The sequence below is a fragment of the Babylonia areolata genome, chromosome 20 (assembly GCF_041734735.1).
Source record: "Babylonia areolata isolate BAREFJ2019XMU chromosome 20, ASM4173473v1, whole genome shotgun sequence".
Classification (NCBI taxonomy): Eukaryota; Metazoa; Mollusca; class Gastropoda; order Neogastropoda; family Buccinidae; genus Babylonia; species Babylonia areolata.
In genome coordinates this window covers 24435978-24444964 of record NC_134895.1, presented here as the reverse complement: position 1 = coordinate 24444964, position 8987 = coordinate 24435978, and positions in this window count along the sequence as shown.

Genomic DNA, 8987 nt, shown 5'->3' with positions numbered 1-8987 from the left:
AGAACGACGCTGCCAGTTTGACAGAATGATTGTACTTACCGTTATGCACCTACTGTCGGCGGCTTCTATGCTGATAGTGGCGCATAGTGCCGTCGAGGTACCGGTACTGATTTTGTGACACATTGTATGCGTACAGTGAGCCACCGTAGCGTCCTTCTTGGAAGTACCGGAATAAATTCTGCATGTGCCTTCTTGCTGACACGTCTCTGCACAAACCCATGAGGTCGGCCCATTCCAGAAAAATTACCGGGTTGAGGCCATTTTCGTACACAAACGCGCAAACAATTAGTCTTTCGAAGTGAACTATGTTTTTCGTCCAAAACAATCTTCTAATTCTGTGTGGCCAAAGTGTGGCAGGGCCAATAATGTCGGTGATGTCGTGCCACAGTCTACAAATATCTGCATTCCTGCGACGACGCATTTGCTGAATGTCTGATGCACTGGCAGACCCGCTATTCGACATCATGCAGACGGAATGAACGGCGAATGAGAAGAAATACAGTTTTGCAGTGGACGTCACAGGTTTGAAAGTGCACTGTCATGGAAGATCTTAATATTCACGCATATGTGCATGCGACCTGAAGCTCATAACATCCCACACATGAGAACCAAGTTACACGTGAAGGTTACACATGCACGTGCCATGCAACGCCACCCTCCTGCCTTCCGAGAGAACGCAGATGATTTCCCCCCACCCAAAAAAATAAAAATAAATAAAATAAATAAAAAATGTTTTCAGTTAGACGTTTCCATTGTGAGGGCTGCATGTAGCACGCCCCAAAAATGCTGATTTCACGAATTATGTGTTGCTGTATGTTACGCCAATTGTTCAGTGGACGGAGTTACTGACTGTTCCGTGTGAGAAAATTAAGGGAAAATAGTTCATAATAGGATGGTACTCACAGTATGTACAATATATACAAGGGCCAGTGGCCACCAGGACCTCAGTGCCAGCTGGGCAGCGGAGGACTTTGCGAGGGATTTTTTTTGGGGGGACGTGGGGGGCAAAATTCATCCTCGCTGTCCACGTTGTCCGTTCCAAGTCGTGCATCCAGGCGTCTGATCACAGCTCTGGTCTCATCAGCCCGTGTCTGTATGTGTATACATGCAATCATTACCAGTTTCAGTTTCAGTAGCTCAAGGAGGCGTCACTGCGTTCGGACAAATCCATATACGCTACACCACATCTGCCAAGCAGATGCCTGACCAGCAGCGTAACCCAACGCGCTTAGTCAGGCCTTGAGGAAAAAAAAGGTGAATAAATAATAGATAAGCTTACACAAATAAATAAATAATAACTATAATGTAAAAAATATATATATAAAATAAATAAATAAATAAATAAGATAACAATGATGATAAATAAGCAAATAGATGTAAAACATGAAGACACACATTCACATATACACCCGCACATGCATAACAGATATGCACCGAACATGCAGTTTAACAGATATGAAAGCACTGTCAAATACATATAAACGTACATGAGCTCCAACACACACACACACACACCACACATTACCCTGCACCTCCTCTACCCCCCTCCTCCACACACTCATTTCTAGTCTACGTATCACAGCTTCCACGGCACACACACACACACACACACACACACACACACACACACACACAGATGAACACTTACTTGTACAAGCACACACACATATGCCCATATCTCCACACACATATATGTCCAAAGATATAAATATATATATATTTATACGTTCCAATATCCTGTTGCTCCCACAGTGTAGGCATGCATACACTCACATACCTCATCCTCTACCCCACCTCCCCCCGCACCCCCACCTCCCCCTCACACACACACACACACACACACTCACACACACACACACCAGCGCACATGCACAGAACTCTACTGACACTTGTGTACACTTACACTCTCGCGCATGCACAAACGCACTCAAAAATACAGACCCACACATGCACACAAACACACACATACACACACGCACAGAGGCTGCCACTGATTGGCCGCAAGAGGGATGGGAAAAGATCTCTGATGCCAAGAACGTGGCGTCTAGTGTGTTGCTCAGTCTATTGTATTTGGAAAAGCCCACAGAGACTCTGTTCCGTTTTGAAGAAATTTGCGCAATGTTGGTTTGGAAATGATGCCGATATTTGTTTGATTTGCAAAGCATCGTGCTCTACCTTTCATGTTAGACTTACGGCCACTCCCTCTCTCTGCTTTTATTTCTTTGAGGCGATCGATGGTGTGACGGCCTTGTACCCGTTCTTTTTTATATTCTTTGACTTTTCTGAGGATTTCCGATTTTCCTAGATGTAGGCCGCTCGTTCGTGTTGCGTTACCAGCAAGTCTGACAGCTCGCTCATTTCCCTTAACACCTGCATGTCCCGGGCAGTATGACCATGTGAGTTTTTTAATCTGAAAGTTGCGCATTGCCTTATGCCACTCTGGGCTTCCCATTCCGTTTTCAATTTTCGGTATGAGGTTCATTGAGTCTGTTAGAATCATGGCATGTTGGTTTCTGGGCGTATGGATGGACGATAGCCACTGGAGGGCATGTGTCACAGCTTCAACTTCCATCGTTAGGCTGGAGGTTGTGACTTTGTAGGCAGCATTCTCTTCCCTAACTGTTTTTCCATTTTGTTTCGCAGTGAATCCCCAACCGGATTGGTCTTTGGTGACTGAGCCATCTGTGTATATGATGATGTCCTCTTCTTTACTGTTTTCTTCTATGAGTAGCTTCACTGCCGCATCAGTTTTGCCCTCTGGCCATTCCCGACAATGTCTTCCTAGAGTGGGTGAAATGGCTGTGTTGAATAGATGGTTGAGGTTTTTGGGTTTTGTCTCCCATTCGTTTGTTTCTTTCAAGTCTTGTAGTCGGCATACTAGCTGGATTGTGTCTTCTGCTTGCCCCATCCATGATCTTCCTCGTCCTAGGCGGCTGCCTTTTGGTTCTTTGACTGCGTCATGCAGTGGGTTTTGAGGGTTTTCTAATGCTTTGAAGTAGGTCTTGACCTGTTCTAACTTGTTTCTGGCCTGCACTGAAGGAAGGTCAAGCAGGTATTGCATGGTTTCTGTGGGCGTGTCTTTTGTTGTTCCAAGGATCAGCCTCATAGCTTCATTTTGAACTCTTTCTAATTTTAGGAGGTTGCTTTGAGACGGTGTTAGCCCAAGTCCGTAGTCGATCACACTGAGGACGAGTGATTGGTATAGCAGGAAGAGGTGGCGTTGTTCAATACCTTTGGTTGCCATTGCTTTTTAAGACTGAAAGTCCCTTTTTGCATTTGAGAACAGTATTTTCCATATGTTTTCTGAAGGTCAGCATCCTGTCGAAGTGTATTCCTAGGTAGCGTAGGCATTCAGTTTTCTCGATCTGAATCCCATCGAGTGACACAGAAGGTGGTGATTTGCTCGCGGTTCTGTTGTTGAGGGTGCACAGCAACGTTTGGGCTTTCGCTGGATTGATGGAAGATCCTGTGTCTTTGCACCATTGAGCAATATTTAGTTGTTTCTGGACGGCTTTAGTTTTTTTCTGAGCATCTTTCGAAGTTTTGAAGACCAGGCCATCATCCGCAAGAGTAAGCACCCGAGCTATTCCATTGTTGTTTAAGTCTGCAAGGCCCTTCGTGTAGACATTGTAGAGGACAGGAGAAAGCGGAGACCCTTGTGGCAGTCCCATGGATAGTTTAGAAGGTGCAGACATCCAGTCTCCGAGGCGTAGGACGACGGTTCTTTCCTGCTATCCATCTTGTCAGTGTCAAACTTACTCCATACCTTAGTAGCAGCTCCATGAGGTGCGCAAACTGGACCTTATTGTAGGCATCTTCAAGATCGATTGCTACTGCTAGTGTTTCTTTTCTTTGAAATCCTTCATACACCTCATATGCAAAAGCAGCTGCGTTTTCCCATGTGGACTTAACTGTTCTGTAACCACCTTGATTTGAAGGGAGAATGTGCCTGTGTTCAAGATCCCTTGCAAGTTTCCTGGCTATCATGCGTTCCATGAGATTTCCGGCAATGTTTTGCATTGAATCATTACCAATGACATGTTAATGTTCACTGATGCCAAGTGAGGAAGTCGAAATTGAAGATGTTGATAAACAAAGCAAACAGGCGAACATATACAGAAGCAAAAACACTACATGGAAGCTTTCAGCATACCTACATTGTACAGTTTAGTATCCACGATCATATCCAACAACAACAGCAACTGACCGTATCAGTTCATGCACTGCCTCTTGTGCATGAGGTTGCGCTGCTGTGTTGCCGGCAACCTCATGACCGTCAGAGTCCAGTGGGCTAAGTTCAAGCTCAAAGTTCTGCAACATGATGAGAAAATGTCAACACACTGGTATTAACACACCAAAAACATGCTGAACGAGAAACATAACCCACGCGACACATCCATAACAGGTGACAGACACAAACACACACACACACATACTAAACAAACACGTCGTTACATGACATCATCAGAACAGTAAACACACTGTCAAATTCATAACATTTAACGTACTAATTTCCAACATGTTATCCATTTACTGTATGAACAAAACAATAAACCTACTTGTTGGTGTCGATCTACACATTGTTTCATTCCGTTAAGACGTGTACGTAAAAGACTAATTTAGGTCGACCTGTTTCGGCACAACTGGTGCCGTGGAAGTACTTTCAGTCAGTGTGTGTCGGACAAAATTAGAAAACATGAATGATGCTTCCGCATCTTACCGGGTGGATGGGGCTGCGCACACTTGTCGGTGTGCATGGGCCGGGCTCTGCACAACACGTCCATTGTGGGGACAGTGTGGGCGGGGAAGGGCTTCCTTCAACCTGTTAGATACACATTGAAGTTCGTAAGCCAAATGGATATTGTATGGACGGTCGTACATGATATCGAAGTGTGCATTATGAACGTGCCACGTAACAAAAGCAATACTGTTGGTTACCAAATTACTATTCTACCTACCGTGGACACGTTCAGCTGTGCAGACACATCAGCAACCCTTACGAGGTCCGGCATCGAAGGACTGGGGCGTTCCTGCAATGATAACTGAATATTAGTCAACGTTTTAGATGACATGTTCGTGCAGATTACAGTCATATTACATGTTCGTGGACGCATGATTACACGAGTCATTTGTCACAACGGAATGAAATGCACTTTCGGTCAGGGGTTACTGTGTGTTCCATCAAAGTTTCAATCTTTAAAAAAAATGGCTGAGGCTTTTGTTCATTTCAATAACGTAAGAAAGAAAAAGTCGTTTACAAAAGGTGCACAACTGTTCCTCATATTCACCACATATAACATATAACACACACACACACACACACACACACACACACACACACACAAACAAAAAACCCACACACACACCTACATGTTCATGGTAAGTATATATTTTCTACCAACAGCACTATCACTTACTTGAATGTGGGCGGACATTACATTGTTCGAAGAACTTTGTGTACTTACCTTGCCGGTGCCAGTTGCGCCACATCACTTCGGCAAGATGGCCCTCGAACTGAGCCAGGTGTGTCCCGTTCACTCGGCGGAAATGGGATTTAGCATGTTTCCAGGCACCTTCAATCTTATTTGTGTGCACGGTCTTCTCAGTACCTGACGCGTCCACATATGTCTGCTTGAATGTGGTCTTGTGGCACACCGTGAAATGATTGAACCCAAACTGGTTCAGGCCATCGTAGGCAGCTCGTCCGTCAGAAAATACCTCGGTGCCTGGCCTCACATGTCTCAGTACTAGTGTTTCCAGAGTCGCCTTATCCCTCTTTTCCACGGGGTAGAGAATTATTCGGTTTGAATGGCGTTCTACAATCCCGAAAATCCACACCCGCATTCCTTGGGTTTGCCCGCAATTGTATTTGCATCTTTGTCCAAAAACGCTCTCATCTTTTTCCACTTGTCCACTAAATTTAATTGTGGGCAATGTGGAAGACAGCCACTCTTTAAACAGTTCACGGACAAAACACGCCCAGTCAACAGCACTTCTCTGATAACTGAAGCCGCATTGCTTTGAGTTCTGCAGAAGGGTGGGTCCATCTAGAAATTTTTTCAAGAACAGCATGACATCAGGGACGGTAAAATGTGACCTGTCAAAGAATGACCATTTCCTAATAGAAAATTCGTGGTTTTTGTTTTTTTGGCACCTCCATTGAAATCCATCTGTTCTTTTCCCCGCTCGCTTCTGCAAAGTGCAAGATGACTGGCAGACGTCGCAATTCACAGCTTCCATTAACAGCCCGTTTTGTTGCATCCATTGAATTAAAAATTTTGTATCAGTATCCATGAGTCGAAAGAAGTTGAACGGATTTTCAAAATCACGAAAAGTACAACATAATATTTCATCTTTTCTCAGCGCTCTAGCGAAACTGCCTCGAAAGCCTTTTCCGCTGGCCATGTTGTTGGCTGTGAGTGACCCCAATGACGGATGTACATCCTCATTTTTATAAACTCACGAATGTACAGCATATTGTTATGAATGCTCGCTCATAGGCGCCATACAAACGACATACAAGAAACGAAATCGCGTGCTTCTGAAAATAAACCCATGAACATGTATGTGAAGATTTTCACGAAAGCGCATGTGAAATGCCAAATAACTGAATAAAGTGAAGAATATACTGCGGTACAATGTTCGAGTGCCTCTGCATAATATTCATTCATCCCTTCCGAGTCATCGTGAACCTCGCAGGCGAGTGCCTTTTCGTTTTTAACGTGTGACAATTGCCAAAAGTGCGTGTGGGCTTTCTACATTTGCGGACAATGTGTATCCGCGTTTGACAAGCCAACAAGCCAACTTCATTCCATGCTTGTGTCACCTTGCAAAAAGGACTTTGTAATTCACTAATTCGGGGGTTTACCGTCTTGTGTGGTATCGCAACAGCATTCAAATCCGTCGTGATTGCGTGTGTCTGCCAACTTCATTCAGGCATTGTGTGTCCACAGCGGACAACTTCATTCCGTGATTGTTTGTGCATCGATGACAACTTCTTTCTGTGACTAATGGTGTTGCGTGTGCATCTCCACGTGTTCAGATGGGACGATTCAGGACAACCTTCCATGTACATTGATTGTGCATTGATTTTGCATCGATGAACAGTTCCTTCCGTGAATGTGTGTGTACGGCTGACAACTTCATTCATGGAATCGGTTTGTATGTACTAGCACAACTTCATTCCGTCAGTGTGTTTCACAATGACTACTTCAGTCAGGGATTGTGTGTATGTACTGGGACAACTTCATTCCGTCAGTGTGTTTCACAATGACTACTTCAGTCAGGGATTGTGTGTATGTAAGGACAACTTCATTCCGTCAAAGTGTGTTTCAGAATGACTACTTTATTCCAGAATTGTCTGATTCCTCTGATAACTTCATTCCGGTAAGTCAACGAGTTGGGTCAGTGTCACACTGCCAACTTCATTCCGTGTGTTTGTATGCCATTCTTTATTTTCTTCTTTACCCATGTGTACGCCTGACCGTTCACAAATAAGGCAAACTGGCGAAATCGAAAATAACCGTCCGTGACATTTTCGCCTTCACTTTGCGTATCCCCCATTCTTTCCAAGCCCCTTGCTAGGTGCATGAAATGCCCCAGAAAGCATCCCTTTTTAGACAACTTTCTAATCGATCCAAGTTTACTTTAAAATCGTCTGCTGTAGGAGACATTTATATATATATATACTTAACATTTTTGCCCTTTTTGTATTTTTTCACGTATGTTTTGTACTGCTGACGGGCAAAAAGTAGAATATAAGAATGTCGAACCAGGAAAGAGGACAACTTTTCCGTGTAACGGGTATACCCATTCGGGTACACGGTGATTCCGACTTCAACATAGAAGAGTCGACGGGCAAAATTGTTAATATTGTATCGCCTCAATAGCGCTACGTGTCGATAGCACTATTTTTTGTCAGCCTGGTATGTTCCATATCGCTTTTGTCCAAAGCGCAATCTTTTTTCGACAACGTAATGTTCCATATCCTACGTGTTGACAGCACTGGGTTTTTTGCCAACCTAATGCTCGATATCTTTGTGTTAACAGCAATACTTTTTGCCAACCTTCCAGATACTTATTCACTGTGTGTGTGTGTGTGTGTGTGTGTGTGTGTGTGTTGTTTATGATGTGAACATGGTGATTGTTTCTTCGTGGTTGATTCTTTTTGTTGATGGTTGTTGCTTCTCTTTTGTTTGTAACATGTAAATTGTAGAGCACTGTGAGTGACTGATTGTTATGAATCTTCTTGATTATTGTTGTTTGTCTTATACGTAATTTGTAAAGCGCCGTTAGCATCTCTGTGAGGGAACAGTGCTACAGAAGAGTACTTCATTATTATTATTATTATTAGATGTATCAGAATCTGAGGATAGAAAAGGAAGGAATACCCTGTACTGTATAAGAGATAGCAATATCTCCAACTTTTCCTTTCAAGACGGAATGAGCAGTGTTCACAAGAAGGCGTGGACGTTTTTCTCCACCAGTTTACCCGAAAATCTTTTTGCCCATGATGTACACATGCCAGATTACACTGAAGTGGTATGAGGACCAGGATACTGTTGCGCCATATACTCGGAGGCCATGTGGAGGAGATCCAGGGCATAGGGATGAATGTAATTTCTAGCAGGAGGATTAAAAAGGGGTTGTTTGAATGGCATGTGGTTCTCCATTGCCCGATGAGGATAGAGGTTGGACGGTTCCTTTGAAACGTCATGAGACATTGGGTGAGAGTCTGAAGGATGGATTCAACGATCTGATTGGTCTGAGGAATTATCATAGTATCGAGAAGGGGGAATGTTTTCATTCTTTTGGGTCCCTGGAATGAGGGTTTTGAAATGAAACGCAGAAGAGGGTGGAGAGAAGGAGGGTGGAGAGCAGGGTGCAGGTTCATCCTGCACAACCTGAGCATAGGTGTCAGGCTGATGTCCAGGCCTCCTCCTCAAGAAATCACAGGAGGGAACCCTTCTCTGGGTGGGTCCCTAAAG